General features: G+C 36.3%; 2 long non-coding RNA genes across 3 annotated transcripts in view; one reads left to right on the top strand and one right to left on the bottom strand.

Annotated features, from left to right (window-relative positions):
- The window catches only part of LOC145665713 (uncharacterized), a 55498-nt gene that overhangs the window by 25110 nt on the left and 3016 nt on the right, over positions 1–27372 (bottom strand). The gene's annotated exons all lie outside the window — the stretch shown is intronic.
- On the top strand, positions 979–26448 carry LOC145665712 (uncharacterized). The gene is made up of 3 exons (XR_014127614.1): positions 979–1040; positions 1407–1464; positions 26122–26448. It is a non-coding gene; the product is annotated as an uncharacterized LOC145665712 (long non-coding RNA).

The following is a 27372-nucleotide window of genomic DNA, read 5'->3' as shown; positions in this document are numbered from 1 at the left end:
TAACATTAAAATTGACACTGACGTACGCAGAATTTTATCACGGGGAGTTCAAGCACTCAACCAATCAAACCAACTCAATGGAAATGACCTCACTGTCAAGAGTAAATTTCTCCTTGTGGATTTTTCGAAGTAAATGAGTTATGCCATATTTTCAGGTTATTATAATAATCAAACATTTATTTATGAAATATAAAAAAGAAAATGATTGAGTTTATTTTGAGATAATAACCTGCAAAGAACACACTAAGAATTAGGTACTACTTCTGGATTTTTCCCCGAGAAATAATTAACACCACAGAACACCGTTGTTAATGAAATATTGATGTACGAAATACAAACAAAATCGTTACAACCGAAGAAAATCGCATTTCATTTTCCTGTATTAGCTACTGTTATTCCCGGAGGTGGAATAAAATTCGAACTGCACTTGTAGAATCTTATGAAACTTTAAGTGTAAAAATCTGGTGTGGATGAATAAATGAAACGTACTTTTAATTTAACGTCCGACGTTTGTGTTCTTTATACTAAACAAGACTTTATGGGATAACGAAAGTGAAAATAATTTTTTAGTGATCATACACCGGGAATCGAATACGCGAGCACTTGCATCTAGGTGTAAGCGTTAGCCACGATACCTAGTGAAAATGCATTATCCCGAGGCAATGTGTATATATATCGAAATGAATAGATAGACAGATATTCAAAATCGCTTTTTCGGCGCGTAATAGCAATGAAATCTGTGCCACAGTAGAAATATCGAAATCGAATTTTTTTATAACCATATATTTTTTTCTGCCATTATTTGAAAGTAGAAATGGAATTGAATGTAAAAGATCGAAAAGTAGAAAAATATCTCGAAAGTTATTTGTATTGTCTCTTCTTTGCTTGGCAACATTTGTTTATATGCATATGTGATAAAGGTGAAAACTGTTAGTCCAAGAAATATTTAAGAAGAAAACTGTGTAAGGGTATTTTTGAGGGTGAAGTCGAGTGAGTATGAATGGAGGTGAGGGCAAGTGAGTGTGAGCGAGTTGCGGTGGGTAAGTATGAATGCTGGTGAGGCCATTCATAATATTTGACAAGGGAGAAGCTCGGTCCAAATTTTGCGTTTCTATGTAGTAGCATGGCCTGGGCGATGAGTAAGACAGTACTTGGCGAACCTAATCAAATATGCGGAGATAAAACATTCGACCTTTCCAGTATTTTTTTCGGCGAACAGAATTTTTGTAGAGTCTGACATCATTGTTACGTGTTATTAGGGATTTTTTAAATGTGAAAATCAAATGTTAACACTGTATATCTGGAGGAAGCTTTTTGCTAGCTAGGAGGAAGTTTTGTGTTATATGTATTATGTGTTTATTGTTCATCATACTATAGACAACTAATACACTTATTTTTCGTTTTAGCTTCCATCGCAGAACATCATTTGATTGCTGTATCGTTGCTTCTTCTGTAGATAGCCAGGTAAGAAACAGATTTTTCTTATTTGTAACGTTAGTGATTTGTGCTGTATACTATTTTGTTAGACAATGTTTCGGTTTTAAAACAAACTGGTGGCTTCTTTATTTTATTCAATATTTAATATCATAGGAGAAGCTAATGATTTAAAAATATCAACTGTTACATTATGCTCGGCATAACGTAACATGGCCCGGTGCTTTTGGGCACCTTGTATATTGAAAGGGAATTTTAATTTTATTTAGAATATCAGAAAACATGTTTTATTTTGTAGTAGGAAACTGTAGGTCGCACATTTTGCGTAATTTCAGTTAAGTAAATCGTTTCAACGAGTATTAAATGAAGAATTCATTATTAGTAATTATATTTTATATATTTTTACGTATTTAGCCAAAAATATAACATTATCTTAGAAAATAAGTGTATGTTTTAGCTTTTTAATGGTTTTCAGTTTATTTTTATAGATATTTCGGCATAGGGAATCTTCACAAGAAAACTAAAATTTTAATTTCGTAAATTTTCTTCAAAATTCCAAATTAAGAAAGTCAGCCATAATTTCTTCTTGGTGCATCTCTTTGCTTTCGGAGTAAATTTTTGATTGGATAATCCGCAATCACAGCTGTGGCAGAGATTTTCGGCTTTCTTTGATCTCAGCACCGAAGCCTATCATCCGATAGTTACGTCACAATTATCTTCCAATTAGGGATCATCTTCTCATTGTTCTTTGTCTTACATCTTCAGCCATTACAGGAGACAGGCGTGCAGTGATCGTCGTCTATAACAAAATTGTGAAATTGACTAATATTTCTAAAACTGAATTGTTCTTCGTTTGGTATCAGTTAGTACTTGTATGGAATGGTGCTTCCAGTAAGTTTTACGTTCTTCAACAGCGAGGAATTGCAGTAAAGACGGTGGCAAAGACTCTTGTCTTGATTTTGGTGAGTAGTGACGAGAAGAAGAGGTGAGTTTAGTAAGCCAGATCTGCAGAAGGAGAATTCGTTTGGATATCTCGCAGCTATGTCAATTTTTGAAACCACCGTAAATGATTCTTTCTAGAATCAGGTGGAAAGATATTATGGTAACATACTCTGGTTAATAGGTTTCGGCTCATCGTTGGATAATCAAGTAAGTGTAACTAGGAAAGTCAAAAGGAAATCGTTTAGAAACTCCAACCTCGAAATCAATGTTTTGTGGCATAACATTAGTAGTGTGGTTTCTTGTGCTTGTGTAAAATATTAACATGATGTGCTAAATGCATTAAGTTTTCCCCAACACCTCTCATATACGGGTCTGGACAATGTGACATCGTGAATTCATTCAATGGGGGGGGGGAAGAAAGCTAGAATTATCTCAACGCAGAGCGATTGTCATAACAACAAGAAAATGTGTGTACCACACACACATTTTCCCCCAGTGAAAGAAATGTTTAGATTCCCTACAACCTCCAAATTGTTCATTTTCGGTAGTACTGCTCGAAATTAATTTGTACAATTTGGCATGATGTTTTTCTTTGGTTTTCTTTTAAACAATCCTAAACATTATAGTAATTTTGGAAGTGTCAGAAGTCACGGCTAGAGTTTAGTACAAGGGTACATCAAATTTGCGTACCGATAGCAGGATACTATCGTCAATAGGTTGAATATCTGTCATGTTACTCTGATACCCATCGAGGGAGTTTTAAATATACAGTTGAATGCTAGTAGAAATGTTTAAAAAAATTGAAGGAAATTAGAATTTCAGAGCGACACTAAAGAAAATAGCCACTACGTCTTTGGTCATAATATGGCAGAAAAATCAACATAAATACATAAATGAGAATGGTGCTTCATGAATATGTGTATGACTTTTTTTTTTCTTTCTTAGGTTAAGTTTGTATAGTGTAGCTAGGTTAGGATAGGGATTTTAGGTTTAAGTTGTGACAATATTTTCTATGAGTGTTTACCTGTGCTAATTTGTTCAGTGGGTCCGAGCCTCAAGAGAGGTAGCGAAAAGCGTAAATCCTCTATGCCGGCCACAATTTCAATGCACAGAAGGTTTGAACACTAAAATGAAAAGAAGGAAGTAAAATAGCCAACCACAATATTATGTAGTGAAGTTTTAATAGTATGAGGTGTTTATATTTTGTTGATTTTCATTTGTTCTGTGTCGATCTGATGCGAATATTTATAAATGTGAAGAATATAAAAGAATATGAATATTTTAGGAATATTTGTGAAAACTAAACAAAAGTAAATAATGTTTCGGCTCTGAAAGTTAGAAAATCTTTAATGTTAGTTTCTTTCAGCTCAATTCAGATGGGTATGTCAGAACATGCATGTGTAAAGATCCTTTTTATAAAATTTTCTTGTTCAAATCCACTTACATAAAGAATGTCAAATAAAATTTACTAGCCGTGAAAACCTCTTTCTTTTCAAGAACAGAATAAAATTATCTTGTAGTTTTAAGTAATAGAAGTCTTGAGTTACAGTTATGTTTTGGTATGTAAATGAAGCATGATCAAAGCAAAGAGCAGTACGTACAGAATAACTTTAATGGGAAAATGAGAATAGCTGTGAATTGAGGGAAGAGACTTTCCTTAGTGCGACCGGGGTTGGAAACAACCGAATCTGTAGAAATATCTTATTTTATCAGTTTTAAATCAAAATCTCAGTTTGGATTTTTTTTGTTGCACGACAAAATTCTGTTTTGGGATTTGTAAGATTTTTTTTATTTAGATAGGGCTTTTACAGACAACATCAAGATCTTCATTGTGCTCATTGCCAGCTCCACTCGTAGGTCGATGTCCTGTGTCTGTAGTCGTGGTTCACAACCTATTTCCGGATGGGATGTGGATAATGAACTGCAGGCCTGGATACCGGACTGTGAGTTGAGATGGAGGAGACTTTGGAATCTTTACATTTTTGGGCAAGATTTGAGTTCTATTTTCCGTAGATGATTGGCTTGGTGAGTGTATCAGTGACTGTTGATGACAAGCCCATACGGGCCCAGTAGGTTCGGTGTCACTAGTCAGTGATACATTCAGCACAGCCTATAGACTCAAGGAAAGGAAACATCATACAAAACACAATAGTAGCATCATCATTTTAATTCTTTTATTCTTATTTTTTAAAAATCATTTTAATTTATTTTATAATACTTTTTTTATTTATAAAGTAAAAATGGCGACCCTTATCCAGGATCTCTGTTGTTTCAATCCTACGCGAGTGCTAAGGAAAAAAAAAACAAACAATCACAGCAAAGTATTTGTAATGGGGATCATTATGAGAATCGACTCATTGAGTGATTCATGGTCACTTCTGGATCTGTATGTGCGTGATGTTGAGGAAAACAAATTTAATGAAAGTGAAGATGTCTGCTGGTAGCAGGTCTAGTAACGAATCTCGTCATCCGAACGAGTACATATGTTGTAGTGACGAAATCGCAGGGTTCAGTGTATACTGTGACAGTTGCTTCCGATGGGTGCATGCCCAATGCTATGACTTGTCTGATGAACAAGTCCAAGAGTTAGATAAAAATAGTGAACCGTGGTTATGCAAGCCTTGCATGGCGAAACAGGTGAGAGTGTTGCCACTTCCGAAGTCATCGGAAACAGATACTGAGTAAGGTGAACATGAAACGCGGGGTAGCCCGAACGAATCTGACAAAGAGGAAGGAAATCGAGGAAATGTAGCTTCCGGTTCTAATGTACCGTTAACTGACTTTGCAGCTATGATGAAACGTTTCAGCCAGGCATTAACTTTAACGCTAAATGAAAAATTTGAGAAAGTAGACAGTAAATTCCAGGATATTAGTAATAATCTTCAGGATATGAATAACAGATTCGAAAAGGTAGATAGTAACTTTCAGTCAATGAACCAGAAATTCGATAATGTTAAATTTGAAATGTTGCAAATAATTAATGAGAAGGTAGCTCATATAAACGAAGATGTAGAGGCTATTAGGTCTGAAGTTCGCGATTTGTATACATCTGTTGGGAATTATCAGAGTAAGATAGACGCGCGGGTAGATGCCGTTGAGGAAGGTCTCCGGTTATCGGTTGAGGCGCAGAATCGACGATGTGATGACTTGACTAAGGAGTTCTCACATCTCGAACTAAGTACCCAGAGGTCATATCAGCCAAAATTCAGACATTAGAAGAGAACCAAAACCAAAGAAAAGACAAACGGTATGGACGAGAACGATCGCGAGACTTTGTTGTCTGTGATGGGATCGAGTCTGATGGGACCGAGTCAGACATCCAAGTGGATGTACCAGTCTCTTCCGTTGAGGAGACTCGTGCTATTCCCACGGTGACTGTCTCTGTCTGTCAGCCGACCAGCATTCACGGCACAAATGTCCTTCCATTTGAATTTCCCTCACATATGTCGAACTTAAGCAAGTCGAATACATCCTGTGTTGAGACAATAGGTTGTCAGGCTTTGTCCAGGAGGTCGAATCCATTGTTAGTTTCACCTCAGGTGTCAGGATCTTCAAATACCATGTGTCGGTTGACCTATGTGGTGTCCTCTAGTAATGTAGCAGACATGACTCCGTCGTGTGCTGGAGTTCAGGAGGGAATGTGTGGTCGAGCGGTGGTATCCATGCCAGACAATTTAACTTCTGGACAAAATTACCAACATTATTCCATGTTCGGTCAAAATTACTCGGGTGCAAAGAGCCCCGCGGTTGGCCACAATTCTCCCGTGAACCCCAGTAGAAGCGAGGAAGGCTTTGGTAAGCGAACTCTAAATTTAAGACTTTCTGAACTAAATCATTTACCTACATTCTCTGGTGAATACGGTTTGGCTAGATCATTCTTAGAAAATTTAGAACAAATGTTTAATGTAATTTCGTCATCGGAACTTGAACGCCTAACCTTGGTACCTTGTTGCTTAACAGCTGGGGCCAAGACGTGGTTTCAGACTGTTTGTAAAGACATCAGTAGTTATGCAGACTTTGTGCGTCTATTCCGGGAACACTATTTTTCGGCAAGGATGGAAAGATTGCAAAAGAAGTTTATTCAAGGAATGAAGTATGATAGAGCGAAATACAACCGGTTGACAGATTTTGCCTGGAAAATTGTAGCGAAGTATTATGCGGTGGCACAGCATCCGGATGAAACCGAATTCATTGAAATTGTCTTGGACTGTTTACCAGCTGGTGATGCAAAGTTACTGCGGGCTGTTGAGCCGAAAAACATACAACACCTTATGGTTAAAATAGCCGAGATTGAGGGACATCCGGAGCCGAATGAACCGGTCACTGACAAAAAGTTTAGACGTTTTCAGGTGCGTCAGGCAAAAGTAGTCAAGAAGGCCGAATAGTCAGGAAAACAAACCACCAGGGATACTTTGTCTCAGACGGAGGAAGACGAAGGAAAGAGGAATGAAGGAGATTCCAATGGAAAAAGAGATTACCGATTTTCTAGAAACAGGGGTCGAAGAAGAAACTTTCAGACACGAAGACCTTGGCCCAATAATGGAAGGCCGAATTGGGTAAGAGATGACCATGGAAATCGGAATGCTCCGTATGGGTACAACCAACGCTACCAACCAGCAGCGATGAGTTACGGGTATCCGCGGGGTACATCTCAGACATGCGCGCCAAACGTGATGAACTCAACAGGAGCGCAAGTCTATCCGGGATATGCGCCGAATTTACTTCCTGGAGGGGGAGTGTCGACTCCCACGTCCACTCCTTTCCCAGGAGTGAACATGGCGATGTCCACTGGCTGGCCTCCGCAATATCCGACATTTGTACCTACGATGGCTCAGCCACCGGAATCGAACGGGAATAGTTTGGGAAATGCATATCGCAGCCCTCATTAGGGGAGAGTGTGGACTACGATGTGGATTCCTCAACTCCCCAAAAAGAACAAGATCAGTTAGCGAGTAGTCAAAATTCCAATTTGGTTACAACCTCATTCGATTTTGATACAAACCCTCCAGATTCAAAATTCAATGTTTTGGCTAATTCCAAAAATCGGGAGACAAAATTGGGCACGCCTCTGTTCTCGATTCGTTTCGTGATCGACGAGAAGGAGTGTGACTCCAGTGCGGAGAAAGGTATTCTTTTAACTTATCCTTCACCTACGTTAACTTGTTCAGTTGGGAGTTTGACTTTAGTCTGTATCCTGGATTCTGGAGCGGATATGAATTTGTTGTCTGGAGACGTTTGGAGGAGGATCAAGGAAATTTATCCATCTGCTAAGCTTCGTCCAAAATCCAACTTTTCATTACGAGGTTTCGCAGGAGACGAATCTTTTCAGGTCAAAGGTTTTCAAATTCTAAATTTTACCATTCAAGGTTACGTTTTCGAGGTTTCAGTATATGTGATTCAGAAATTAAAAACAGATTGTATTCTAGGTTTCCCCTTTTTCATTAGGTATCATGTTCTTCCAAATTGCAAAAAGAAAAAAGTCTCTCTTGAGACTGATTCAGGACAGACCATCTCCATTAGCATGGAACAGCAGCATTGTTGCCAAGTCACCGTTGCAGAGGTATCATCGGATAAAGAGGAAGACTATATCAACCATCTATTACCAAAGAAGAAATTCAAAATTTTGTTTCTCAAAGAACCGATAGATGCAGATTCTAGGAATCGATTATTTTCGTTGTTACTCAGGTTTCGTTGTCTCTTCACAGAGAATCCCAGAGTCGTGAAGGTTGAGCCGTATAGAATACAGCTTTCAGACGATGTTCCCGTGGTAGGAAAGTTGTATCCTATACCTGTTCACCTCCAGAAGGAATTCGAACAAGTGCTGGACAAATGGTTGAAACTTGGAATTATCATAGAAGGTCCTTCACCTTACAGATGCCCTGTACATGTGGTTCGTAAGGCGTCTGGGGATCTGAGACCGGTGATGGATTTGCGTGGAATCAACGAGCGCGTGATTGCGCCAAGGATTCAGGTCGAGCCGATCAATGATCTGATCGCACGAGTCAGTGGTGCCACCATCTTTTCCTCGTTGGACTTTACGCAGTCATATCACAGTGTTCCAATCCATCCAGACTCCTACAAATATGTTAGTTTCATTTATAAAGGTCGTCAATATCAAATGACACGCCTAACCATGGGTTTGAAATCATCTCCAGCAGTTTTCCAATCAGTCATGCATACTTTTTTCGGCTTAGAACCTTTCAAAAATTTTCTCATTGTGTATCTTGATGACGTCCTTTGTTTTTCATCATGTATTGACGAGCATTTTCAACATCTGGAAAAGGTCTTTGAAACTCTTCGTTCGGCAAATCTTTCGCTCAATTTTCAAAAGTGCAATTTTCTTCAGTTACAAATTCCTTTCCTTGGACACATTATTTCGGGATCATCAGTCAAAATTAATCCAAAGAGTAACGAGGCCATCCGTCACTTTCCTCTTCCGCGAACTAAGAAAGCTTTACGAAGATTTCTTGGTCTCGTGGGATGGCGAAAGCGACATTTCCCTGACTTTGTTGGGTTAACAGCTCCATTCTATGATCTTCTGAAAAAGGATCGAAAGATTGAATACTCTCCGGAGTTACTGGAAAAATTTGATCAGCTGAGAGAACTTTTAAGTAGTCCTCCCGCACTTGCGCAACCGGATTTCGGTTTTGATTTTCATTTGTTCACCGATGCCTCTGCGGAGTCATTGGCCGGCTACGTGGCACAATATCCCCCGGGACAGGATGATCCGGAGGTTATTGCGTATGCGAGTCGGCGAATAAAACCGCACGAGGCCTCTTTGTCAGTGTTCCAGTTGGAATTAGCTGCAGTTCTTTTCCTCTGTGAAAAATTTTCATACTTCATTTTAGGTCGACGACTACGGTCCACTGTGACAATGCGGCAGTCACATATGCTTTCAGTTTGAAAAACGTAGATGCTCGAACTACTCGTCTTCTGCTCAAACTGCAACGTTTCGACCTGCAGTTTGTTCACATCAAAGGCTCTGACAATGAAATCGCTGACCTATTGAGTCGTTATCCTCCAGAAATTCCTCAGGCAGAAGAGGATCATTTTGTAAATTTCTTGACCGCGGAGGACACTGACTTCTTGAATGTCGCGGAACTGAAGCGAGAACAGCGGAAAGATCCGTATTGTAAAAAATTACATACCATTTGGAAAGGGTGTCAAAACAATACTAGGGTACGTGTGGAGAATAATTTGGTTTACGTTAGAAATTTTCAAAATTCTGTTTGGTTGCTGGTCATTCCTTCCAGCTCAGTGAAAAATATTGTTTCGGCAATCCACAACAAAGGCCATTTTGGAGTGAAGCGATGTTTGTCGTTCGCTAAAGCCATGTTCCATTGGAGAGGTATGCGTGAGACTTTTACAAAGTATATTCAAGAGTGCCTTCTTTGTGCACGAACCAAGTACTCCTACAGGGTGATTAGAAAGGAGCCCTGTCATGTTGAGGCGTCTTCTTCCTTTGAAAAGCAATGCCTCGATCTGGTCGGGCCTCTTCCTAAGAGCCAGGGATATAAATATATCTTGTCCATCCTGGACGTCTACAGTCGTTTTGTGTGTTTCTTCCCTCTTCGGACGGCACACACAAGAGAGATTGTGGCGGTCCTTGAGAAGAGATATTATTATCAGCTACCATACCCGAAGTATTTGGTGAGTGACCAAGGTCCGCAGTTCTTGTCGGGCGTCTGGAAAGAGTTTTGTCAAAAACACCGGATAAAACATATACTTACCACGCCATACCATTCGGCCTCTCATGGCATTATCGAACGCAGACATCGTGACCTTCATCGCATTCTCCGCCTATATTGCAGTGACAACCAGTCCAAATGGAGTAATTTTCTAAATGCCGCCCAAGATTTGTGCAATCACTCTTGGTGTGATGCTCTCGAATGTACTCCAGCAGAGCGTTTCTTGTCGTATTCAGCATCCAAGAGCTTCAAAGAAAACTTCATTTGGCCCAAAGAGACTGTGCAAATAAAAGAAGACAAGAAATTTGTAGTCTCTATTCCGGCAGCAGTACCGAAGAAGGAAAGAAAGCTGCGGAAACAACAAGATACCAACACAGAAAATTCTTTGGTGATGGTGAAAACTCACCATGTGTCGTCAATACCGAAGAAGGTATTCGCCAAATTTATGAATACCTATGTTGGACCGTATAAAGTTGTATCCTTAACTCGAAATTCAGCGAGATTGCAAACTCTGAAGGGAGAAAACATAGGACTACAGAGTTATGACAATCTGAAACTGTTCCGCTGTTCTGAAGAGAAAAGAAAAGAATTATTAGAAGGATGAAAAAAAACTTAGTTTATAGGTTAAGATTAGGTTAAGATATTATCATATTATATAGGGTGTATGTATAGTTGTGTTTAGGATCGAGAATTTATTCAAATTAAAAATTTTGTTTTGTCTTATATAATCTTCAGCATTTTTGTAGTAAAAAAAAATCAACTTAAGAAGAACTCAAAGTTCAGATTTTTTTTCTCCGAAGTTCCCGGAGGATGTTACATTATGCTCGGCATAACGTAACATGGCCCGGTGCTTTTGGGCACCTTGTATATTGAAAGGGAATTTTAATTTTATTTAGAATATCAGAAAACATGTTTTATTTTGTAGTAGGAAACTGTAGGTCGCAAATTTTGCGTAATTTCAGTTAAGTAAATCGTTTCAACGAGAATTAAATGAAGAATTCATGATTAGTAATTATATTTTATATATTTTTACGTATTTAGCCAAAAATATAACATTATCTTAGAAAATAAGTGTATATTTTAGCTTTTTAATGGTTTTCAGTTTATTTTTATAGATATTTCGGCATAGGGAATCTTCACAAGAAAACTAAAATTTTAATTTCGTAAATTTTCTTCAAAATTCCAAATTAAGAAAGTCAGCCATAATTTCTTCTTGGTGCATCTCTTTGTTTTCGGAGTAAATTTTTGATTGGATAATCCGCAATCACAGCTGTGGCAGAGATTTTCGGCTTTCTTTGATCTCAGCACCGAAGCCTATCATCCGATAGTTACGTCACAATTATCTTCCAATTAGGGATCATCTTCTCATTGTTCTTTGTCTTACATCTTCAGCCATTACAGGAGACAGGCGTGCAGTGATCGTCGTCTATAACTAATTGTGAAATTAACTAATATTTCTAAAACTGTGAATTGTTCTTCGTTTGGTATCAGTTAGTACTTGTATGGAATGGTGCTTCCAGTAAGTTTTACGTTCTTCAACAGCGAGGAATTGCAGTAAAGACGGTGGCAAAGACTCTTGTCTTGATTTTGGTGAGTAGTGACGAGAAGAAGAGGTGAGTTTAGTAAGCCAGATCTGCAGAAGGAGAATTCGTTTGGATATCTCGCAGCTATGTCAATTTTTGAAACCACCGTAAATGATTCTTTCTAGAATCAGGTGGAAAGATATTATGGTAACATACTCTGGTTAATAGGTTTCGGCTCATCGTTGGATAATCAAGTAAGTGTAACTAGGAAAGTCAAAAGGAAATCGTTTAGAAACTCCAACCTCGAAATCAATGTTTTGTGGCATAACATTAGTAGTGTGGTTTCTTGTGCTTGTGTAAAATATTAACATGATGTGCTAAATGCATTAAGTTTTCCCCAACACCTCTCATATACGGGTCTGGACAATGTGACATCGTGAATTCATTCAATGGGGGGGGGGGAAGAAAGCTAGAATTATCTCAACGCAGAGCGATTGTCATAACAACAAGAAAATGTGTGTACCACACACACATTTTCCCCCAGTGAAAGAAATGTTTAGATTCCCTACAACCTCCAAATTGTTCATTTTCGGTAGTACTGCTCGAAATTAATTTGTATAATTTGGCATGATGTTTTTCTTTGGTTTTCTTTTAAACAATCCTAAACATTATAGTAATTTTGGAAGTGTCAGAAGTCACGGCTAGAGTTTAGTACAAGGGTACATCAAATTTGCGTACCGATAGCAGGATACTATCGTCAATAGGTTGAATATCTGTCATGTTACTCTGATACCCATCGAGGGAGTTTTAAATATACAGTTGAATGCTAGTAGAAATGTTTAAAAAAATTGAAGGAAATTAGAATTTCAGAGCGACACTAAAGAAAATAGCCACTACGTCTTTGGTCATAATATGGCAGAAAAATCAACATAAATACATAAATGAGAATGGTGCTTCATGAATATGTGTATGACTTTTTTTTTTCTTTCTTAGGTTAAGTTTGTATAGTGTAGCTAGGTTAGGATAGGGATTTTAGGTTTAAGTTGTGACAATATTTTCTATGAGTGTTTACCTGTGCTAATTTGTTCAGTGGGTCCGAGCCTCAAGAGAGGTAGCGAAAAGCGTAAATCCTCTATGCCGGCCACAATTTCAATGCACAGAAGGTTTGAACACTAAAATGAAAAGAAGGAAGTAAAATAGCCAACCACAATATTATGTAGTGAAGTTTTAATAGTATGAGGTGTTTATATTTTGTTGATTTTCATTTGTTCTGTGTCGATCTGATGCGAATATTTATAAATGTGAAGAATATAAAAGAATATGAATATTTTAGGAATATTTGTGAAAACTAAACAAAAGTAAATAATGTTTCGGCTCTGAAAGTTAGAAAATCTTTAATGTTAGTTTCTTTCAGCTCAATTCAGATGGGTATGTCAGAACATGCATGTGTAAAGATCCTTTTTATAAAATTTTCTTGTTCAAATCCACTTACATAAAGAATGTCAAATAAAATTTACTAGCCGTGAAAACCTCTTTCTTTTCAAGAACAGAATAAAATTATCTTGTAGTTTTAAGTAATAGAAGTCTTGAGTTACAGTTATGTTTTGGTATGTAAATGAAGCATGATCAAAGCAAAGAGCAGTACGTACAGAATAACTTTAATGGGAAAATGAGAATAGCTGTGAATTGAGGGAAGAGACTTTCCTTAGTGCGACCGGGGTTGGAAACAACCGAATCTGTAGAAATATCTTATTTTATCAGTTTTAAATCAAAATCTCAGTTTGGATTTTTTTGTTGCACGACAAAATTCTGTTTTGGGATTTGTAAGATTTTTTTTTATTTAGATAGGGCTTTTACAGACAACATCAAGATCTTCATTGTGCTCATTGCCAGCTCCACTCGTAGGTCGATGTCCTGTGTCTGTAGTCGTGGTTCACAACCTATTTCCGGATGGGATGTGGATAATGAACTGCAGGCCTGGATACCGGACTGTGAGTTGAGATGGAGGAGACTTTGGAATCTTTACATTTTTGGGCAAGATTTGAGTTCTATTTTCCGTAGATGATTGGCTTGGTGAGTGTATCAGTGACTGTTGATGACGAGCCCATACGGGCCCAGTAGGTTCGGTGTCACTAGTCAGTGATACATTCAGCACAGTCTATAGTCTCAAGGAAAGGGAACATCATACAAAACACAATAGTAGCATCATCATCATTTTAATTCTTTTATTCTTATTTTTTAAATCATTTTAATTTATTTTATAATACATTTTTATTTATAAAGTAAAACAACTAAAACCGTGGAATTCATGTCAGTTTAAAATCTTTTGTTTCCGCAGAAGTTTAAAATATATACAAAACGATAATCATACCTTTTGTATTGTATTGATGTAAAACATGCTCACTTACCCTAAGGAAGAATACTAGCTAAAATATTTGAACTCTGAAACGGAAATGACGTAACTTCATAACAAGAACAAAATCATTTATAGCCTTTAGTAAACATCGTTGGCTCATCAATCACTATTGCCATCTTATTATGTCATGTAATCAGAATAAAAAGCACGTATTTAAAGTTTTGAGTGAAAGTTCAATAATAAAAAATAAACGACCATTAGGAAGATCTAGGTGTAGATGGAAGACCGATATTAAGTTGGACTTTGTAGAAACTGAATTCACTTGACTAAGGATAGAAGTCAATGGAGAGCTATGGTGAATGTCGCCTCCAGTTTTAATTAGTCATAGAGTTAATTACTGAAAATGAAATCTTTCAGTTTAACGTCGCACGCCTATGTCGATTAGGCAAAAGGAGGCGGTAATGATGTGAATTGAATGAAATGTTGAAGTGGAGAAAGTGATACGAACATCGAAGATAAATCCACGCACACAAGTGAGAGCTGAGATCGAACCAAGGCCCTCAGACGTCAGAGTTGAGCTCTCGACCATTGATTCACCGCAGCCCACATGGGATCCCTTATTTACGTATTGATGAGAGAGATTTTGTCCAGTATGTTTTAGTTTAACGTAAGCTTAGTTTCTAAGTAAGTAGAAACATTGGAATGAGTGTGGGAGAAAATTCACGGGCAATGTGTTTTTCCACCACAATTTATATCAGATCCAAAACTTTTTGTTTCGTTGTAAAGCGATAGACCGTGTAACGTGGGTTTCTGTCACCACGGCATGCCGCGTCCTCAGGTTGCGGATCGAGGAGAACGCCACTAGATATAGAGGTTAGCTGCGAATATACTAAATAAGCAGTCGCGGACAGAAGAATAGGAGTAATCCTCCAGCTTGGGGGTTTAGGTAAGGCTAACAACCTCATCCTGTATAAAAAGGCACTTGTTCAGAAACATTCACAAAAGCCTCGGACAAGAACCAATAACTTGGGACGACCTCAGCAAAAGAAAATATACATGAGATTTGGAACATGGAATACTAGAAGTCTTTATAGGGCAGGCGCGTTAAAAACCGTAACGAGTGAGTTAGAGAAATACAGGATGGACCTAGTAGGAGTTCAGAAAATTAGGTGGGAAGGAAATGGATCTGTTAATTCCGGAAATTTTAATTTCTTTTACGGGGAAGCAAATAAAAACCACCAATTAGGAACAGGGTTCTTCGTTCACAAACGAATATTACCAGCAATTAAGTGGGTTAAATTAGTTAATGACAGAGTTTCTTTTATTACTCTTGAGGGTCGCTGGTGTGAAATTATTGTTTTAAATGTACATGAACCAACAGAAGATAAGGATGACGATAGAAAGAAATGGACGGATATTTTTTTACGAAGAAGTGGAACGGATATTTAACCAACTCCCACGATACCATATGAAAATTCTATTAGGGATCTCAATGCGAAAGTAGGACGAGAGGATATTTTCAAACCGATTATAGAGAACGAAATTCTGTACAAGGATAGTAATGACAACGGTGTTAGATTCGTGAACTTTGCAACACCCAAAAACCTAATCGTGAAGAGTACAACATTCCCACATCGCGACGTTCATAAATACACATGGACATCACCAGACGGAAAAACACAATCAAATTGATCACGTTTTAGTACATTGAAGAAGGAAATTGATGTCCGGTCGTTTAGATGGACTGATTGTGACACTGATCACTACCTGGTAGCAGCGATAATAAGAGAGAGAATTTCGTTGTATAAAAGAAATATTCAATGTCCGAAAACGGAGAGATTTAATTTAAAGAAATTAGATGAGAGCCAGGTAAGAGGAATACCAGATTGAAGTTTCTAATAGATTCTCGGCTTTTGAAGATTCGGAGTGCACTAGTGTTGAGGACACTTGGATTGAAATTAGAAATAGTATTAAGATTTCAGCAAAAGAAAAATTGGGACACGAGGAAATACATAGGAACAAACTATGGTTCCACAGGAATGCATTAAACTAACAGAGAAGAGAAAACAGGCAAAATTACGGTGGCTACAAAATCCAAATGAAATAACTACACAAAATTTCGTAGACATCAAGCGGGAAACTTTCAAAACTTTTAGAACAACGAAACACGATTTTTTGAAAGCTAAAATAAACTCGAAGAACAACAGGAACTCGAAAGGAACTCGAAGATAACAGTAAAAAGAAAATCATTCGGGACATGTATAAGGGAATCAACGAATTTAAGAAAGGTTATTTACCAACCTTGTGCATATATATTAAAGGAAGCTGACGGAACAGTTCTCACTGATACAGATAGCATCTTAAAAAGATGGAAAGATTTCTTTGATTATTTGCTAACCACGCAGCCAAAAACTAATGTGCATGGAGCAAACGAGATGCACACCGCAGAACCGTATATTCCAGAACCTAACTGAATACAAATAGAAACCGTTTTAAAGAAATTAATGAAACACAAATCTCCGGGTGTAGATGAAATTCCGGCTGAGTTAATTTTAGCTGGAGGCAAAAAATTGTGGAACAAGATACACAAACTCATTCTTCTTATCTGGAACAAGGAAGAATTGCCACAAGAGTGGAAAGAATCAATTATTGTTCCAATTCACAAGAAAGGCGACAAAACTGACTGTAATAATTATCGAGGCATCTTTCTTCTGTCAAGATCCTAAAAAATCCTTTCAAATATTCAATTAGCAAGATTGACCCCATACGCAGATAAAATTATTGGGGATTATCGGTGCGGATTTAGACGAAATCGATCAACTATCGACCAAATATTTACTATTCGCCAAATACTCGAAAAGAAGTAGGAATAGAATACCCTGGTACATCAACTATTTATTGATTTTATATAAAGGCCTACGACTCGGTTAGGATAACAACATTGTACAGCGTTTTTACAGAACTTGGAATACCGAGAAAACTAATTAGATTAATTAAGATATGTTCAAATGAATCCCAAAGTAAAGCCCGGGTAGGAAAATTTTTGTCCACGAGCTTTCACGTCGAAAATGGCCTGAAGCCAGGAGATGCGTTGACGCCATTATTATTCAACTTTGTTCTGGAATACGCTATAAGGAAAATCAAACATTACAACCAGGTCCTAGAGATGAATGGTATTCACCAGGTTATGCTGATGATGTAAATCTAATAGGGGATGATAGGAGAACAATAGAAAGAAATGCAAAGATCTTATTAAACGCTTGCAGTGACTCGGGATTAGAAGTAAATGAGTGCGTCGGGACCGTAATACAGCAAATTATAGATGCGTTAAAATATTAAATAATGCTTTTGAAAAGTGGATAGTTTCAAATATCTAGGATCAATATTAACAGACGAAAATCATATTCACGAAGAAATTAAATGTCGACTAAAAGCAGGGAATTCATGTTATTATTCAGTTCAAAATCTCTTGTCGTCGCGAATTCTATCGAGGAATTTGAAGCTTAAAACATATGAAACGATAATCAGGCCTGCTGTTCTATATGGTTACGAAACATGGTCGCTTACTCTGAAAGAAGAACATAGACTGAAAGTATTTGAGAACAAGATCCCGAGACAAATGTTCGGACCCAAGAGAAACGGAATGGGGAATGCCAGAAACTTCATAACAAGGAACTACATAATTTATACAGTTTATCAAACATTATTAGGGTCATCAAGTCTAGGAGGCTTAAGTGGGCAGGTCAAGTAGCTAGGATGGAAGAAAGTAGAAACGCTTTCAAAGTCTTTACTGGAAGACCAATCGGAAAACGACCATTAGGAAGACCTAGGCACAGATGGGAGGACAATATTAAGATGGATCTGGCAGAGATAGGAATACAAATTAGAAACAGGATCCAGTTGGCTAAGGATAGAAGTCGGTGGAGAGCTTTTGTAAATGCGGCATTGAACCTTCGGGTTCCAAAAACCATAGAGTTAGTTAGTTAGTGAAACGATAGGATATTTTGTCGGAATAGAATCGAGGACTCCATGCACTGAAGATAAACGTGGTATCTCTAAACCACTGCGAGACAGTTATTAAAAGAAGTATTGACTTTTCCTTAGATAATGAAGAACGTAAGAATGATAAAATTCTTAGTATTCATCCGTATGAATTTGAAAAAAATATATTCGAGATTAGGAATGAAAAGGTAGTGGGATATAGGAAACAAATGCAAAAGAATTGCTTTAACTGTGCAATGAAAGTGGACAAAAAACTTCGTGAAGATACTGATAGCTAGTAGTGCTTTCAAACGGGTCGGGTCAGGTCAGTCGGGTCAGCTCGGGTCTGGTTATTCGGGTCGAGTCAATCGGGTCAGCTCGGGTCGGGTCAGCTCGGGTCGGGTTATCGGGTCGGGTCAGTTCGCTTTGGTCAACTGAGTTTAGGTTGAGTTTAAACTCGGCTGGAGTCGAAAGCTGCTGTCACTAGCTGCCTAATTAAAAATAGCAATTTTCAATTGATTTTATAGAAACCATAAATCTATTTTGAACACTTGCAGCTAGTGTTTTTATGGTAAATGCTTATTTTTCTACTTGTGTGTACTTTAATTTTTAAATGTGGAAGATTGATTTTACTAATCGACTGTAATATTAACATCTACGCCAATATGGAGTCTGGATTTAGAACAAAACTAGAAGTTGTTTAAGCAACGCCAAAAGTGATATTGGATATGGACGACCAAGCCCAAGCAGGACCGCGGTGGCTCAGTGGTAGAGAATTTATCTCTGGTGCATGGCGTCCAGTAGTGTAGCTAGAGTTTTTTTTCAGGGAGGGCAATGAAGGGCCCAAGAAGATTTTGAGGAGACCATCTCCAATATATATATATATATATATATATATATATATATATATATATATATATATATATATATATATATATATATATGTGTGTGTGTGTGTGTGTGTGTGTGTGAGTGTGTATTCAAGGTGAATGTTTCCATCTTTGTTGTTCATGATTTTACTCTTTGGAAAACAGTGAAAATATAAGAATTTAGTAGGCTACATAAAACAACTGCGATTCATTAATGCAATTGATTTCTAATATAAGTAAATAGTTGTTTAATCATGGCGTTTAAAATATGTGTAGCTGGTTGACTTAAGTGGAAGCAAACACACTTTTACAGGTAAAGAAAATAACTTATAGGTTCATGCCTCTACTTGAAGAGGATCTTTCTATTCCTGTGGGCAGCAGCAAATATATCCACAACTTGTTAAAGATCTAACGATTTAGCAATTTTCTTCTCAATATAAAGTAACACTAAGTTTTTCAACCTGTCATGAGTCATTCAATTGCGTATACAAGTCTTTAATCTTTTCAAAGAAGAGAATTACCTTTCACATGTAGCACTAGAAACTGATATAATCACAGAGATGATACCTAGCTTGTAGGTTTCTAAGAATGCGTTTTTGTAGACACAAAGAAGATCAACGAAATTCGTTAAGGAATCAGCTTTGGTTTTCTTCTCGTCTTCATACAACTTAATTGTTAGAGCAACCCCCACTATGCTTTATTTCTTGTTTAATTATGCTTTTTTAAAATTATGCTTTATTGTTAATTTCAATGATTATTTTACATTAATCGTGTATAATGTATAATATTTATTATACATTAAAAATTCTAAATATCTTGATCTATTTATTGATATTTTTTTGCAACTAGTTTCTCTCATATTTAATGAACTTTCTACTTAATTCATTGTAAAGAGATGTGCTTTGCTCGAATAATTTTTTTCTATAATTTGTGTGCGCCTTGCAGGTACATATATACAGAAAGGGAAAGTAAAAGATGCCACCAAAAAGTACAGAAAGTGCTTAAGTTCAAAAAGTAAACATAACAATATAGTATGGAGTTCTTGCATACTATTCATTGTTGTCGGAAAAATTTCTTCTTTTACTTTTTTCTTTTCTCCACATCAAAGAATTACACCGAAAAGTTTACAGAAATGAAAATAAGCTTTTCGTTGTTGCATTGTTATGTTCTCAATGATTTTGCATTGTAAATATTGGTTTTAAAAAATATTAACAAGTATGTTAAACTTTCAGTTAAAGAGAATTTTCCAAGAATTGTGCTATATATTTTAAATTATGCTTTATGCTTTATTTTATAAAATTATGCTTTTAAAACTAGTTTCTTCTGGACCCTTGGACAATCACAATCATGTTCAAGGTACCAACCATATGTGTAAATTGCTGTTATGCTTTATATGCTCTTTATGCTTTTGGGTTGCTCTATTAATTGTGTTTGGAAGGATTTTGAGTTCTCACTTTAATGTTTGCAGATCACTCCATAATGCTGGGTTATAGGCTCGACAATGTTGTAATTTAAAAAAGTTTTTACTTTTTGGATGTAGAATGGTGATTGATCTAATGATTTTGCAACATGATATAAAGCGGTTTTCCATATCAGAGATTGTCTATCAATAGTAGGGAGAAAAATGTCTCTTGATAGATATATTATCTCTAGAAAATTCGTTTTCTGCATCTAATGGAGGGAAAAATTCATCCAAAATGAATTTATGATATTTCGATGGCGGATGTCTAGTTCGTTTCCACGAGGAACCCCTATATTCTATTTGTTTCCGGATCTGGAATTCGAGACCATTTTCTTTGCACATCTCCAAACATTCTTGATAAATTTGTTCGAATATCGTTTGATGAGAGTCATATTTACCAGACCTCATCTTGGACAGCGTTTGACTAGTGTATCTACAAGGATCAAACCTTCTGACATGTCTGCATCTACTTGAGATAAGGCGAAACTCAAAGTTATAGCATGGCACCAGTAATCTTAATTTTAGCAGCCTAAAAACATTCCCTCGTGTACAGATCACACTAATTTTCCGGATGGAATGATGGAAGTAAATAAATATCAGAAGTTCCAGATTTGTTTTAATACCGCATGATAATATAATGTGTTGAAAACAGATTTTATGAAAAAAAGGAATAAATGGATATGATAATTTGTAAAAAAAAAAAAAAAAAAAAATGTGATAGTGCTTAAGTGAATTATAAGAAAAAGCCTTGAAAAGTAATCGAGAGAAACCATTAATATGTTTTTCCTTTGTTATAATAACTTGTCCTAAGGGACAACGGTGATAGAAACTAATGAGACTTTATAATTGTAAAAAAATCATAAAGCACTTAATTTGAAATTAAAGATTGATAACATTTGGTAATATAATGGGGATTCAGGCTGGCAGAGGGGGAGAGTAAAAACGGAAGCAACAGAGACGTTCTTTTTTTCTTTTTTTTAGCCATGTGCAAAGAGATTAACCTTGGACTTCGGGTGAGAAGTTACCATATACCAGGGTGGAAAAAAATCATGATTTTTTTTTAAAAAAATCATTTTTGTTGATTTTTTTTATTTAAATCGATTTTTTTGATTTAAATCAAATCTTTCTCCTCGTATAATACAAATCGCGAACTGAAGAAAAAGCATTAGGAATTAGTATTAAATGCTAATTATGCCATTTAAGTGAAAGTATTGCGGTTGAATTTTGAATTATCCCAAATCGTTAACCTATATCAATCCCAAACAATGTTTCTTAACCCTTTTAAATTATGGCTTTTTTAAAAGGTAAATTATAGACTTTCAGTCAAGCAGCTACAGCATCATCCCTATTTATCCTAGGATAATGGTACATACATCACTCTTTTTAGAACAGAACAGCTTTTGAAATGGTAACATTCACATTTCCCTATCATGTCTCTGAAGCGGCAAATTTTGAGAGTAATCGGCATTTTTTCTTTTTTTTAAAAAAAGTGATCCCCTCTGGATTCGCCTGTGTTACGCACAGATCTCAAAATCAACTGGGAAATACTAAGGGGTGTACTAAATGTGTGTACAAAATTTCAAGCTTCTATCTTGAGTAGTAAGGGTGAGGAAACGAGCTAAGAACATTCCCACAATGCCCGAAATGACCCGGATGTAATATAAAAATTTCCTCAGACATCCCTATTTATCCTAGTATCATGATTTGTACATTATTTTCTTCAGAATAAAATAGTTTCAAACGGTACCCTTCAAACGTCTCCATCATGTATCTGGGGCGGGTAAATCACGAAAAAAGGAATTTTCTGTTTATATTTATATTTATATATATATATATATATATATATATATATATATATATATATATATAAATTTTACCTCTGTGGACACCTCCCCCCGTTTTAAGGCAGAGATCTGAAACAAATCTGAAAAATACTGAGGGGTCCACTGAGTAAATGTGCAAAATTTCAATTTTGTAGGTGCAAAAGTAAGCCCGCGAAAAATATTCCCCAAATACCCCAGATTCCCATATAAAACAGAATCTCAGGTAACAGTTTCCTGAGACATCCCTATTTATCCTAGGAGCATAGGATGTACATGATTTTCTTCAGAATAGAACAGCCTTTCAAACGATACCATTCATATGTCTCCATCTGAGGCGGGAAAATCACGAAAAAAAGCTATTTTTTGTTAAAAATATCCTCTGTTAAATTTTTTGTTAAAAAAACATTTTTGCCCCTCTGGACCCCACAGGGATCTGAAAACATCTGAAAATTATTAAGGGGTGCACTGAACGAGTGTGCAAAATTTCAGTCTTCTTAATGCAAAATGTAACCCACCAAAAAATAATACCCATAACAAAATATATCTTTCTAAATTTATGACGTCATCACACACTATGCCTCAACGCAGAAAGGCGTGAAAGCATATGTAACGTGTTCTAAAATGCCTCCAGTCTTGAATAAAACGAAGTAAAAAGCCTTATTGGTACTTTTTAAATCGAATAATGAAGATTCTACCCTATCACCCAAAAATAGGTGATATAATTTAAAAGGTTAAGCATTAAGGAAAAAGTACAGCAACGTTTATCAAAATGACCCTTTTTTTCACAAAAGTTACTGATATTTGGCAGGGGCCTATTTTTAAAAACGCAGAACTAGCTTGCGGCATGAAATACATAAGTTTCGCCTAGTTATAAAATTAACAAAACAATTTTTGGAGAGGGGATAGGACCCCTCTAAATACGCCCTATTATCTGGGAACAAACAAACAGACACGCAGAAAAAAGAATTTTCGTCTTAAATGTCGATGGTGATTTCCCCGTTGAAATAGTTAACGATTTTAAAACCCAAACCCAATGTCACGAAAAGAAGAAAGCAGGATTGCTCCGTTACCTGTTCAAAACGGGATTTTCCCTAATCATCCTCTGCATGACACTTGTTTTCATACTATACTGTACATCTGAGTCTCATTGTATTGTGATTATTAACTTCCATAATCGAAATAACAGAACAGAAACGGGATTTTACTTATTTTCACTTTAAATTAATTTATTTCGGAATTCGATTTAAATCAACGATTTTTATTTAAAAAATCAAGTGATTTAAATCTTGATTTAAATCGTGATTTAAATCAGACTGATTTAAATCAATCCACCCTGCCATATACTCATGTGAGTTTCAATTGCTACCACTTGTAAAAGTTAGCTAAGAAAGACAGTCTGAGCATAGTTTTAGTTTTTTAGCGTAATTAGTTTTTGTGACAAGCAACTCGTATATGCAAATAGCATCGTTAATATCATCTTGTATGTTAGAATTGTCTTTGTGTAAATAAAATTGTAATTAAGCATTTCGAGGTTCTTTTACTTAACTTCTACAAAGAAAATATTAGAACTTACCTCTTATGCACAGATACGACAGCGTGGGATACTGTCGGTCAGTAAATAATATAATCTGAAGTCATCTAACATACGTAACTAAATATAATTGATTAATCATTTTTATTAATCAATAAATAGTTGTTTGGTAGATAAACTCATAATAATAATAATAATAATAATAATAATAATAATAATAATAATAATAATAATAATAATAATAATAATAATAATAATAATAATAATAATACCAAAGTATTTAATTGATGCTATGCATTTGTTCTATGTCGCCATAATCAATGGAAATCAATTACTTAGTGTACGAAGACTTTTTTCGTTCAACACAAGTGTAATGTTTTACTGCAGTGCATGTTATTTGTAAGTATGCATATCATATTTTAGTATGACTTTCAACATTGAAGCGAATGAGAATGCCGACTGATTTTCTATTTTTCTGGTTGTTTGTCAAAAACAAAGGAGATAACTAGATAATGGACAGAGGTTAAAATGAATGTCCAGGTGGCGAGATCAATGCAAGCATTCCACAGATTTCCGTGAATTAGATCTTCCCGTACTACAAACTAAAACGAGTGGAGCTATTTTATCCGGAACGCAACGGTATTCTGCAGTTCGTAACTTTGTTGTCGAGAGATGTTTTGGAAGTAGTTTCACCCACTGGCAACTCACCGTTTGTCGACCTACAATAGCATCATCTGTGTGTGGGGGGGCACTAGGGGGCCAAGAATTTGAGCAAGGGGGCCTGGCCCCCTTGGCCCTCCCTTGGTTCCGCCACTGATGGTGTCCATGGTTCGATCCCAGCTTGTGCTAAGTGGGCTTTGTGGTGAGAAACGCCGTGTAGTGAGTTTTCTCGGGGTTCTCCTGTTTGCTCCCACTTTCTTCATTCCACCATTTCATTCATTTCTCATGGTGGAATCGAGGTGCAGAATCGAGGGACCTTAAACTGAATATTTCATTTTATTTCACGAAGCCCAAGGACACCGATACAAGAACAAGATAAAGATTGGATATGCAAGACGAAGTGCATAGTAATCTTGCTCTTGGCCTTGTTTTGGTGATCACCAAGTAGCGATGAGCGTATTTTCTTGCTTTCCGTATACTAGTATGAAAGACCATAATCAAAATCACACTTGGTCTTCATTTGTACCGATGAGGCGAGCATTCTTGGCTCTTGTATAGCATGAAAGATAACCAAGACTACGAAATGCAGGACAAAGACTTGACTGCAAGACAAAGGATAAGACGCAGTATTGAAGACCAAGACCCAGGGAGCGAATTGTTTGAATTTCATTTGTTGGGCTGAAAGCGATGAAATAAAATTAGTACTTTATAATTAATTATCATACTGTATTTTTAAATTTTAAATTACAAAATTCATATTATGTATCTTCTTACGTGCAACTATATATACTGTAAAATATGTTTTAATTGCCGAGAAAGAAAAATCAAAGTGGCACGGGTCCCGGAATCATAGGAACCTATTTTGGAATAAAAGTTGAAGGGTTGGAAAAAATCACAGTTGTTCTCCCGTTTCCTCAACCCTTATTATTGTAGTTAAACGATTTCCTTTTGTCTCCGCCAAGATACTCTTGCTACTGCCTTCCGAGAAGACCCCCTGCCGTCCAAGCAGGTGAGAACATTGACCTTGAAGAAAAATTTCGTCACATAGAACTAAAGCAAGAAAAAAATTCTCCCACGTCGGACATTCGTATCAGTTACAAAAAGAAATAACTAAACCTCAAAAGTGCCAAATATTCATTAAGATGCATATACAAATCCCCCGCTTGATCTAGCTAGTGGTTAACGTGTAAGACTTCGGTACACGTGGTCCGGGTTTAATTCCCAATGTGAGTGCATTTTGGCGTTTACCCAGTGTCGTGACCATAGTGCTCTCAAACGGGCCGGGTTGACCCGACCCGACCCGACTCGGATCGGGTCAGAGCTCAGGTCGGGATATTCAGGTCGGGTCAACCGGGTCAGCTCGGGTCGGGTTATCGGGTCAGGTCAATCAGATCGGATCACGGTTCGGGTCAGTCGAGTCGGGTCATCGGGTCGGGTCACGGGTCGGGTCGGGTCGGTCTTCAACCCGACCCGACCCGACCCGTTGAGAGCACTATAGCTAAGACAATCGAGAGCAGGAAGTTAAGACCTTGGTTTAGAATGAATTTTAACATGATAGAAGAAGAAAATAGGGAGAGGCAGAATGAAAACAAAACTTTTCAGTTGCAACAACTGACTTACGGATAATGACGGAATATATACGATAAAATTGTACTGTTCTTGCTTGAAAGAAATGTAAATATATACATTATAGAGAATCTTAAGAAATGTGGTTTGTATTGCATGAAAAACTAACTGCTTGTTCATTAGACCTTCACGATAAAAGCGAAAATAATGTCGGGACTCTGTAATCTACGTTATATGTTAGTTTATTTTGAGTGGAACACATATTTATTATTTTTTTCTTTTTCAGATATTATCATGGAACGCGAGATCCCAATAATTGATTTAACTTGTGATAACGAGCTGCAAATAGAAAATGTGCATAAAGATTATAATCTGTTAACAGGGTTAGTGATGAATTTCACAATATTTTATTGCAATTATGTTTTTTTTAAATAATAATTTTCAAATCAATTTAAAAGAATTGCAATGAGAAGTAATTTTATTAAGAGCAATTGTTGATGCGACAAATATTTATTATCCTTATATACCATGTCACATTAGATAAAATTTTATGGGTTTGAAAAGGAAAAGTGTAAATGTAAATACTGAAAAAGGAAAGAAGAAAAATTAGATTAGATAGTTAGAAATTTGAAATTCAGTGTTTTATTTTACAATTTTCTTATTGTCCTCTCAACAGGTATACGTAAATAAAACGTAACTGTTTGACTTAGGAGAAGAAAGAGTGAACGTTAGTTGTTGCTCTTGTCATCTTTTCACCTGTTGAAAAAGAAATTTTCAATGCAATAGCTTTTCCAACTTCATGTGTGTATCTCTTTTTTTCTCTTTCTCCCTCTGTGTGTGCTGTAAGTGAATATATATATATATATATATATATATATATATATATATATATATATATATATATATATATATATATATGTGTGTGTGTGTGTGTGTTATTCTTTAGCTGTGAAGGAAAATGAAATTTCCATTTTTCATTGGTTTCCAATACTGAAACTAACTTATATTTAAAAAAAATGTTGAAAAAATACCAAAATTGGAGTTTCCAGCACCCAAGTTACTTGAGACTTAACTTACAATTTTCGAAAAGCTGAAATGTAAACACAATTGGAGTTTTCAGTATTGAGACTTTATGAGACGTGATCTTAAGGCTTGGGTTTTCCAACACCCAAGCTATATCATATGGAACTTAACACTAATAATGTTTGATGAACTGTACATTATATTATTTGTAATTTTGCGAGCGTACTTATCACACAAGTATTGATGAAATTTTCCATCAAAGTTTATTCTTGCTAAGATAAGAAAAAGTGACCGAATAATAGGAAACAACATGAACAAAACCCACGAACACAATATTGTGTATCACAGATTTAATTATCCATCGATCAAACCAGGGACTCATACAGGTCAGTTTATTCTTGATGAAACATTAGGATCGACAGTGTCTGGCGAATGAAATGAAAGTGAAATCTTTCAGTTTAATATCTCTCTGTTATGTCCTGCCACCTATTTTTAAAATGTATTAAAGTGGAAT

The sequence above is a fragment of the Thermobia domestica genome, chromosome 12, assembly GCF_964235325.1.
Source record: "Thermobia domestica chromosome 12, izTheDome1.hap1.1, whole genome shotgun sequence".
Lineage (NCBI taxonomy): Eukaryota > Metazoa > Arthropoda > Insecta > Zygentoma > Lepismatidae > Thermobia > Thermobia domestica.
The sequence above is the reverse complement of the archived record's forward strand: the minus strand, read 5'-3'. Positions and strand labels throughout refer to the sequence as shown.